This window comes from Pelodiscus sinensis, chromosome 8 (assembly GCF_052426305.1).
Source record: "Pelodiscus sinensis isolate ZL-2025 chromosome 8, ASM5242630v1, whole genome shotgun sequence".
NCBI classification, from domain to species: Eukaryota; Metazoa; Chordata; order Testudines; family Trionychidae; genus Pelodiscus; species Pelodiscus sinensis.
The window spans coordinates 33,409,418-33,420,731 of record NC_143059.1 but is presented as its reverse complement, the minus strand read 5'-3'; the positions used below and the strand labels follow the sequence as shown (position 1 = coordinate 33,420,731).

The 11,314-nt window shown below is 48.8% G+C and overlaps 1 long non-coding RNA gene across 1 annotated transcript; it reads left to right on the top strand.

Annotated features, from left to right (window-relative positions):
* Positions 1–2,340: 2,340 nt before the first annotated feature.
* On the top strand, positions 2,341–7,941 carry LOC112547281 (uncharacterized). Its single transcript, XR_003091019.3, has 3 exons — positions 2,341–2,501; positions 2,763–2,867; positions 7,696–7,941. It is a non-coding gene; the product is annotated as an uncharacterized LOC112547281 (long non-coding RNA).
* Positions 7,942–11,314: the final 3,373 nt, after the last annotated feature.

Genomic DNA, 11,314 nt, shown 5'->3' with positions numbered 1-11,314 from the left:
AGATATTCTGGAAGGCTGTGTCTAGACTAAGAGGAATAAGGGATCTTTCGGAAAAGGCTTTATTTAGTTACCTCGTGTGGCCACTGCTTGAGGCTTGTGCTTAAAGGGACCCCCCTGGACAGCCATTTCACCGGTTTCCCTGCTTGCTTGTCTACCTCTCTGAGGGTATGTCTACACTACAAAGTTAGTTCGAACTAACGGAGCGCTTAGTTCGAACTAGGTAAACCTCATTTTACGAGGACTAACGCCTAGTTCAAACTAGCTAGTTCGAACTAAGGGCTGTGTAGCCCTTTAGTTCGAACTAGTGGGAGGCTAGCCCTCCCCAGGTTTCCCTGGTGGCCACTCTGGCCAACACCAGGGAAACTCTATGCCCCCCTCCCGGCCCCGGACCCTTTAAAGGGGCACGGGCTGGCTACGGTGCCCGTGCCAGGTGCAAGCCTGCCAGCACCCAGCTAGCAGACCCTGCACCTGGCACGGCACAGAGCCACCCACCCGATGCCCCCCAGCCCACCCCCTCTTGCCGGGACCAGGCTGGCGGCTCCCGGGAGCTTGCCCGGGACCGCAAGAGGCGGGCACCTTCCTGGGCTAGTGCGGACATCGTGGACCTCGTCCACGATCTCCGCACTAGGCACAGGAAAGTGGCCGGCTAGGGCAGGAGAGCTGCCAGCCTGGCCACCCAGGAGCAGGTGTGCATGAAAATCAAGGGGGTCCACTGAGACCCCCGACCCTGAGCCCTGAGCTTACAATGGCCGTCCTGGGTCAGACCAAAGGTCCATCTAGCCCAGTAGCCTGTCTGCCGACAGCGGCCAACCCTAGGGACCCTGGAGGGGATGGACCGAAGACAGTGACCAAGCCATTTGTCTCGTGCCATCCCTCTCCAGCCTTCCACAAACTTTGGGCAGGGACACCACTCCTACCCCCTGGCTAATACCACTCCATGGACCCAACCTCCATGACTTGATCTCACTTCCCTTTAAACTCTGTTCTAGTTGTAGCCTTCACAGCCTCCTGCAGCAAGGAGTTCCGCAGGTTAACTATTTGCTTTGTCAAGAACAACTTTCTCTTACTAGTTTCAAGCCTGCTACCCATTCCTTTCCTTTGGTGTCCTCTAGTCCTTCTTTATGGGAACTCAGGAAGAACTTTTCTGAATGCACCCTCTCCACCCAACCCCTGCTTTTAGAGACCTCTATCCTGTCCCCCCTCCGTCTCCTCTTTTCTAAGCTGAACAGTCCCAGTCTCTGTAGCCTTTCTTCATCTGGGACCTGTTCCCAACCCCTGATCATGTTAGTTGCCCTCCCTTCTCCCAGCCTTTCTCTTCCCCTCTCCCACCTCCTTTTCCCAGTCTCCCCCAGTTTTGTTCAATAAAGACAGAGTCAATGTTGGAAGAAACATTATCTTTATTTTGTACATCAATAAGAAGGGGGGCTAGGGAAGGGTAAGTGGAAGGAGGTGAGGGAGGAATGGGGTACGAGCCCCCGATGGGGAGGACTGGGCTGGCTCTGCGGGCTTCTGGGGGTGGAAGCTCTCCTGCAGCCCCCCAATTACCCCCTCTCCCCAGATGGCAGCCTGCGGCAAGTGCAGCCGGGCTGATGGCCGACTGGTGTGATGTGCCCAGTGTGGGTACTCCGGGCACTCCAAGCCAGGACTTCTTTGCAAGAGGGGCACCCCTTAGAACTGTGTGTCTGGGGTGGGGGTCGGGACCCTTTAAGCGCAGCCCTCGGCTAGCCTGAGACAGCATCTCCATGCTCTAAGTCCTCCTTTTATGCCCTGCCGGCACTGCTTCCGGCCATCCTTAAGCCCTCTTCAGAGTCCACTCAATGTGGACTTGCTAGTTCGAATTAGCAAAACGCTAATTCGAACTAGTTTTTAGTTCTAGACGCCTTAGTTCGAATTAGCTTAGTTCGTATTAACTAATTCGAACTAAGTTAGTTCGAACTAGCGCTGTAGTGTAGACATACCCTAAGGGACAGCAAAGCATTTTCTCTTCTTGATCTGGTTGCCATGATTCAGGACACCACAGCACTATCTGCTATGGAGCTGGAGGAGCTGCCTCAGGGCAGTCTTCAGCTCTTGCAGCTTTTGCTGCAAGTCATGCAGCACTTCCTGCAGGCTCCCTCCCAGGCTCTGCAGGAACCGAACCCCATGGCTTCTGGGAGACCCTTCTCGGGTATGTGGGAGAGCAGCTACAGGAGCTGGATGCCACCCACCATGACCCAGATGCCATGCCCTGCTGCATCTGGCATCTGGACTCCAGTGCAGACTGCTGGGACCACATCGTTCTGGAGCTCTGGGGAAACCAACAATGGCTCCAGAACTTCAGAATGAAGGAAGGCACCCTCCCCGAGCTCTAAGAGTGGCTCACCCCTGCCCTGAGGCCCACCATCCCCCTCCAGAAGCATGTCACCATTGCCCTCTGGAAACTCTCCATGCCGAATAGCTACCGATCCATGGGGAACCAATTCAGCATGGGGCGATCAACCATCGGGGCCCTTCTCGGGCAGGTATGGCATTCTCAGGCTATTGTCCCAGGACGGGGGTGGAAGGTTGGGATGGGCTTCCCTAGGGAAAAGGGGTGGGGGTGGTGCAAGCCACCTCCCCAGGCAGGTTTGTTCTGCCCATCCTCACAAAGCCCTGCCTGCGGGGGCCTTGATTGCAGGGGATTGCTCCCGGTGAGTGGGAGGAGGGAGAGTAGAAGGGGGGAAGGGAAGGGAAGTGGCAGGCGCCCTTCCTGTCATTCTTGGTTTGTTTGTCTCCTTCTGCAGGTGGTCAGGGCCATCAACAGCATCCTGCTGTGCAGAATCATCCACCTGGCAGATGTGGACGCAGCCCTGGAGGGGTTTGGCATACTGGGATTCCCCAACCACGCGGTGGGGCTATTAAAAGGACACACATCCCATTCATGCCCCAGACCACCAGGCATCAAGCTACATCAACTGCAAGGAATACTTTTCAGTGGTCCTGCAGGCTGTGACTGACCACCAGGGCCAGTTTACAGACATAAATGTTGGGTGGTTGGGGAAAGCACATGACACATGTGTGCTCAGGAACTCTAGCATCTGCCAGAAGCTGCATGCCAGGACTTTCTTTCCTGACCGCCAAATCAGGGTCAGGGACATGGACATGCCTGTATGCCTGGTGGGGGATGTGTCCTATCCCCTGTAGCCATGGCTCATGAAGCCCTACACTGGCCACCTCAATACCTCATGACACGCATTTAATGCCACGCTGAGCAGGGCCCGCATGGTGGTCGAGGATACCTTTGGCTACCTGAAGGTGCCTCCTCACCCACCTGGACCTCAGGGAGCACAACATCCCTCATGTGATGGCTATGTGTTCTGTCCTGCATGTGTGTGAGACGAAGGGGGAGGCCTTCCTTCCAGGGAGGGGTGCAGAGGCAGACTGCTTAGGCAGGGCCTACAGCAGCCACACACAGCTGCCATCCAGCAGGCCCATGATGGGGCTGTGCACATGCGAGAAGCCCTGAGGGAGAGTGTCTCCCCAGGCAGCAGTGACACTGTCCCCTTGGCCACACCACTGGGGGCTTCTGCTTCACCCCTCACTGCCATTCCTCCACTTACCCCTTCTTCCCCCCCTTCCCCTCTTTCCCAATAACAAAATAAAGACATTTTTGTTTTGAACAACTAAACAGACTGTAAAAGCGGCAAGAAGTCCTGTGGCACCTTATAGACTAACCGAAATGTTGGAGCATAAGCTTTCGTGGGCAAAGACCCACTTCGTCAGATGCATCTGACGAAGGGGGGCCTTTGTCCATGAAAGCCTATGCTCCAACACTTCGGTTAGTCTATAAGGGTATGCCTACACTACCTCATTAGTTCGAGCTAGGTAGGCAAATGAGGGCAACCGGAGTTGCAAATGAAGCCCGGGATTTAAATATCCTGGGCTTCATTTGCATGTTCCCAGGCGCCACCATTTTTAAATCCCCCTTAGTCCGAACTCCATGCCCGTGGCTACACACGGCACGGAGTAGGTAGTTCAAATTAGAGATCCTAATTAGAGGAGTAACAGTAGTTTGAATTTGAATCTCTAATTCGAACTACCTACTCCATGCCACGTGTAGCTGCGGGCACGGAGTTCAGACTAAGGGGGATTTAAAAATGGCGGTGCCCGGGAACATGCAAATGAAGCCTGGGATATTTAAATCCCAGGCTTCATTTGCAACTCCGGTTGTCCTCATTTGCCTACCTAGCTCGAACTAATGAGCTAGTGTAGACATACCCTAGGATGCTACAGGACTCCTTGCTGCTTTTGCAGATTCAGACTAACACAGCTATCCCTCTGATACTAAACAGTCTGTATTTGCCATAACTGGCGGTGGGGGCTCAATGAAACTGGGGAGAGAGATGGGAAAGAACCTAGGAGAGTCGAGGAGAGAGGGTGAAAGAAGAGGGGTGGTGAGAACCTTGGAGGAGAGAGAAGGGAGCTGGAAGGGGGAGGAGAGGCTCAGGCTGGGAGTGATGACAGCCTCTGTGGATCCCACCACCACAGGTGCGGGGGCCTCGGCATCCACAGAGGGGTAGGGAGGGTGTGGAGGGAGAAGCAGGAGGAAGAATGGGAGTGGGAGGAGGAGCAAAAACAGAAGATGGAGCAGAGTTTGGAGTGGGAGGAGGAAGCATGCTCTGCACAAGGGTGTGCACATCACTGCACAGGGAGTAGCCCTGCGCAAGCAGCTCCCACCAGTTCTCCTGCTGTAGCTGCAGGTCTTCCTCCACCCAGTGGTGGATGGTATTGTGCAGGGCTCACGGTGCCACCCGGTGCTGTCACTGGTACTCTTCCATTGGACGTGTGCACATGTGGAAGCCTCGGGTATGGAAGGATGTCCTGGGTGGTGTGAGCTGCCCTCCACTCGGAGCTAGTCTGGCTGTGGAGAATAAAGAAATATGGTCTGTCATCCCAGGGGACACAGTGCCTGAAGCCCAGGCCCCCTCTGCAAACTGAGAGCAATAGTTGTTGGTGCTGTCACAACTGACGTGCTTGGAGCCAGACCATGTGCACGGCCAGTGGCTCCTGATGTCCCTGGGAGTTGGGGCTGCCCCAAGACTGTGGGCATGCCCGTGTTCAGTGTGTGGGAGTTCTGAGTGCATTCGCACGCGCGTGCGTGTTTGTCTCTGTGTGTGTGTGTGTGTCCATCCCCTGCCTCCTTCTAATGGTGGCTAGTGGAAGGAGGGTGTCCCACCCTGAGGTCAGGAGCATGGCAGGCCTCTCCAGACACACTGTGGCCAATAGCACAAGGGTCCTCTGTCACAGGCTGCTAAGGCCACGTGCTCAGGAGTGGCATGGCACATGCTCCAACATGCACAGGTTGCTGCATGATCCGGGGCCAGCAATGGCCAAGTGTGGAGTTCCTAGCTCCCCCCTCATCCCCTGCATGAAGGGAAAGTGATGGTACTCACATGATGTTCCTTCCACATCCTTGGACAATGTTTGGGAGATGTCCTCAGGGAGGCCTCAGGGCTCCTGGGTCACCTCTGTGCTCAGGCTGGCCTTATCCAGGTCCTGGGCCTTCTCCTCCTCCTCCTCCTGGAGACTATAACTGGGGAGGGGGGGGGACTGTTCTGTCACCCAGGATGCGGTTGAGCTCCTTAAAATAAGAGCAGGTGTGGGGCTCTGCCCCGGATTGGGAGCTGCCCTCCTTGGCCCTGGCATAAGCCTGGCGGAGCTCCTTGATCTTCATCCGAACCTGTTCTTGGGTGCAGATGTGGCCTTTGCTCCCCAGGCTGTCTGCCATGCGGCCATAGACATCTGTGTTCCTGCGTCTGATGCAGAGATCCTAGAGGTTTCTCTTGTCCACCCAAACCTCAATAAGGTCCAGGTCCTCCGCACCAGACCAGGAAGGCACACGTCGCTTGCAGCCCCTGGCAGGTACCTAGGAGCTGTCTGAATGCTCCCGGGGAGCAGTGGAGGGCTGACTGGCACCTGTCTGGCTGGTTCATCCTGTGCCTAAAAATGCTGACAGAGACAGCTGCAGGGTGACTCAGGGCTGTCAGGCCAGCTGTGAGCCACAAACTTTGTCTGCAGAGTCTGCAGCTTTAAGGGCTCCAAGGGAGGGGGGGATAGAGTTTTCCTGTGTGTGGACAGAGTGTCCAGCAGGGCACCCTGGGAAGGATTGGAAGCCCCCTATTTCTAAATAGCCCCTATTCCCTGTCTACACAGCACCTAATCCAAAATAGCTATTTCAGAATAGGCACTATTCCTCGTAGAATGAGGTTTACAGAACTCAAAATAAGCCGTCCGCTACTTCAAAATTATTTCAAAATAGCAGTTTCGCTGTGTAGACACTCACAAAGTTATTTTGGAATAGTGGTCATTATTCCAAACAGGGGCAGCCCGTGGATGTAGGCAACCTTGGCAGTTGCCTAGGGCACTGCGTTAGACGCAGTGCTCAATGATGACGTAACGCCGTTGAGGGCGATGGAGGCGGGGACACCGATTGCACATTCTGCCTAGGGCGCCAGTTGCCGGCAGCTCACCTTGAGCCGCTCCTGATTCCAAAATAACTTTGCTGTGTAGACATACCCCCACTGCGACTATACAGAAGTTCCTTAATCTTCATTACTCCCAAATGTTCTTCATGAACCACATCCATTCAGAACACTATTGGGATGACCACTCAGGTTCTGCTGCATAAGGAGTGTAGAGTAGCCCATCTCATCAAGTTCTCAGAAAGAATTTTGTAGAATGTAGACAGTTTTCTAAATGACTACATCCATCTAAACCAGTGGAGAGCACATATCCCCTTGCACATTTTAGCATTTTAAACAGTGGTGTCAGATACTATCCAGGAGCTTGGAGATGATCTTCTGAAATACTTTAGGAGCATAAAGTAAGCCAAAAGGGAGTTGCTGATAGCAGTACCTCTGAAATGGCAAGATTATTTTTAAAATAATAAGGACTTAGTTCGAGTTAACGTTTGACTGCCGCGTGTAGCCGCGGGCAATTAGTTCGGACTAGGGGGATTTAAAAATGGCACCCGGACGGGAAGATGCAAATAAAGCCTGGGATATTTAAATCCTGGACTTCATTTGCAACTTTGAATGCCTACATTAGCCTCTCTAGTTCGAACTAGGGGGCTAGTGTAGACATACCCTTGTAGAGAAAATGCAGCTGCTGGTGTCACCACTTATCCTGGTTCTGTGGGCTTGATGATACCAAAACATGATTTAGCACCTGTCTCTGCTTTTATTTTCAACCCCAAAATATTCATTTGGTTTATAATATTTTTCTGTATTGTAACCACATTTCTTAATCCTACAGAAGTTTATTGGTCCAAAGTTTGTTTAACTCTATTATTTAGGGGCTGTAGATGATTATTTCTCTCAACCTTACGGTAGTTTCCAAATCCTTTTTACACGTGAAAAGACAATTTAGTATATTTTAATTGTCTGTATCAAATACGCACAAAATTGCTGAAATACATGATGCTGCATTAGATATTTCACTTTATGTAAGTACTAAAATGTATTGCCAAAGCATTCCCCTAGCACTGTTTAAAGATATGTCATTGAGAATTTGTATAAAAAGGTCAAAAGTAGTAAGTCAGGCTGCTATTAATATAGAAAAATACCTTTTAATAGAACTATTGAGGAACTGTTAGACTATTATACAACAGGAAACCCTCCAAGACATTTAGGATGTTGTAAATTAAGTATATATTTAACTCTCTTATCTAATTTGCAGAACTTCTAATCGCTTCAGGCCAAGTTAATTTTGCACCTCTGAAGAAGTGCTCAAAATCCTCTAGTGTTCTTCTTATTCTGTGATTAGGAGACAGAAAACCTTCAGCCTGGTATTCGAGGACTTGCCATGAAAGTCCCATTAACATTAACAGAAGCCGTGAATGTAATTCTCTATGCAGTAATGGAAAATATGCCTCTTGTTCTTTATGGAATATTCTGTTTAGTTCTCTTTGCAGCCAAAACCTGTTTTATCTTACCAAAGTGGCATTTTAAGAGTAAATAAAGTATCTTTAGTTGCAGTTTTCTATTTAGAAATATGTTCTCATTTCTAAGATGTAGTATTTCTTTGTACTTATGTTGAATAATCCCATTTTATTTGAAATATTACTTGTTCAATTGGAAACAAATCTCTCTCTCACCTCTGCCTTGCCTCTTCTCTGAGGCCCCACCTTGCTCACTCCATTCCTCTTCTTCTGTCACTTGTTCACCTTTAATCACTTCCAGAAGTGGCTGGGACGTCACTGTAGCCCTTAGAGTGGCTCCTTGCACTTGCCCCTGCTTGGTGGCACCACCCCCAGAGCTTGCTGGCCGATGGGAGATGCCCTTGCCTGGTGGCACCACCCCCAGAGCTTCCATTGGCTACAGTTGCCAATTCCTGGCCAATGAAAGATGTAGGATCAGCATTTGGGGGGAGGTAGCATGTGGAGACCTCCCACCACTACCTCCCACAGGGGTGCCAGGATGCTAGCAGCTTCCAGGAGGAGCATGGGGTCATGGCAGGTAGGGAGCCAGCCTTAGACCTGCTGGGCCACTGGAATTTTAGCAGCCAAAAGCCTCCCAGATAGCAACTGGGAGGGATGGAAAACCTAGGCATTACCTTAACTAGCTACAGAAAGCATATTATGCTAGTGTCTTTTGTAAACAGGTGGGGATATTTTTCTGTTACCTGTGATGAATAACTTGTGAGTTGTCTTTCTGCTTTCTGTTCCAATGCCTGTTTTGTTTCCTGGTTTCAGAACTCAGTGTTCTTAAACTAATTTAATTCTGGATAATATTTGAAGACTTTAGAGCACTTAATAAATAAGTGACATATGAGCCACTTCAATCGCCATCCTTTGAAGAGGTGACTTGCTGGGTAAGCAGAACATGGTTGTTCTTTGTGTTGAACTACCAATACAGTTACTCACACCTGAAAAAAGTGGCTTTTTGAAAAAAAACTTCCCCTGCATCTAGACTGCTGCCACATTCTTTCGAAAGTAAATCGGAAGAATGCATCAGTTTTATCAACTACGGAAAACCTCCTTTTACGAGGAAGAACGCCTTTTTTCGAAAGTGCTCTTTCGAAAAAAGGCACTATGTAATGCAAACTGTGCGTTTTCGAAAGAGAGCATCCAGACTGCCTGAGTGCTCTCTTTCAAAAAAGCGGCTTGCTTTTTCAAAAGTACTGGTTGTAGTCTAGACATTCTTTTTCAAACGTATCTTTCAAAAAAGCCTCTTTCGAAAGAGGCTTGAGGTCTAGACGTAGCCTTCAAGTTTCGTAAATCATCGGAGTCATTTAATCCTCCACTAAATTAAATTATCTATAAGAATTCTGCAGGCTTGAAGCTTTATTTTTAAAATTACTTATCCGGGTCCCAAACCAAAGGTTACAACCTCCTGTCAAAGAGAGCCATGTTTCCTCACTTGTTTATATCTGCATTAGAGACATACATTGCTTTTAGAAAAACCTTTCCATTCATCTGTACATAGTAGTCCAATGTTGAAATAGCAGAAATAATTGCATCCTATGCAATTTTTACCTTTTTGATGCCCATGGTCCTAATTCATTCTGATACAATTCCACTGACATCAGGAGAGTTGTACCAGAGCTGAATTTGGTCCAGTCCTTCATCCCACTCTCCTCATAGAAAACACAATGCTGCTCTGTATGTCTCTTGTTAGAGGGATGCCCCACAGTTTGAGAAGGCCGATAATTCGCTTCCTGCAGCTCCCATTGGCCAGAAGCAGTGAACTACAGCCACTGGAAGCTGGAGGAGGCCATGCCAGTGAACATTCAGGCTGTGTCTAGACTGGCAAGTTTTTCCGGAAAAACTTGCCAGCTGTCTATACTGGCTGCTTGAATTTCCGGAAAAGCACTGACGATCTCATGTAAAATCATCAGTGCTTTTCCGAAAAAACTATGCTGCTCCCATTCGGGCAAAAGTCTTTTTCCGAAAAACTTTTGCCCAAAAGGGCCAGTGTAGACAGCATAGTACTGTTTTCCGCAAAAAAAGCCCCGATCGTGAAAATGGCGATCGGGGCTTTTTTGCGGAAAACCGCGTCTAGATTGGCCATGGACACCTTTCCGCAAAAAGTGCTTTTGCGGAAAAGCATCCTGCCAATCTAGATGCGCTTTTCCGAAAATGCTTTTAACGGAAAAGTTTTCCGTTAAAAGCATTTTCGAAAATTCATGCCAGTGTAGATGTAGCCTCAATGTAAACAAATGGATTACTCCGATGGGCCCCATTTCAAAGGTTCCTCTGTTCTGGACTATCATATTTGAGTAAGATGTTGCTTTTAAAATGTTTTAATTTCAAAATTGCCTGACTATTCATGCCTTTAAGATACCCTTTCATCTCCACAATCACCTCCTGTGAACAAGCGGAAGTTCCCACGCTGCATCACAGAGACACCATACATATTAGTCCATCATTCTTGGACAGAATGAATTATCACAAGGATCATAGCACTCACAAGTTTGGTACTGACACATTTGAAAGAGCTCACAACTTCACAAATATTCCTTACAAGAAAAGATGAGATTTATTTTTCAAGCCATGTCCTAAAACATGCATGCATCCTAATTCCTTCTTCAGGCCAGGTAGAGTTGAGGATGCAGCAGAGTTGAGGAGCAATACATAGAAAGATGTCTGCTTACTGTAATGGTTTTCAACACTTAAACATTAAAGGCTCAATTGAGTGTATAATTCCATAAGCCAGAAAGTCATAGTGGCTCAGGAACAGCTCAGGAAATCTTTCTGCCTGACTCTGCTACAAAGCCTCTTGGAGCTCAGGGATTGCTGGGAGAACATTCCTTTCCAAGAATGTTGTGTTTGCTACCTTTGAACTAGTGTCAACTTGTGTTGCCAAAGTAGGATATACTGGTTTATGGCCATGTTCCAATCCCTGCTGTCTCAGAAACAGGAGGCATGGTCATTCTGAGTCTGCAGCATACAATGCAAAAAGGCTATAATAGTGTCCAACTCCTGCACAGAACCACAAATGGAAAATGAGATAAGGGACTCCAGTTTTCTTCCACTCCCTTACTTAAAATCTTTATTGGTCTTGCCTTGCAGTTTAGCTGAAATGTGTGTGTTTAAACTACTGCTTGAGCAAGGAGTCTTGGATCACAGAGAGTGAACTGAGCTGTCAACTGCAAAATCATATAGAAACCTAAGTGAAATAGGATATAAAAAGATGTTGCAAATCCTGTGCAATCAATACCCTTTGACTTTGCAATCAATTATTTAAAACATCTTGCTCAAAAATATTAAGTATATCTAATAACTCCACTGCGATAGCAGAGAATCATGTATGGATTACACAGTTCATTATAAATCAATGCACTATTTTTGCAATAT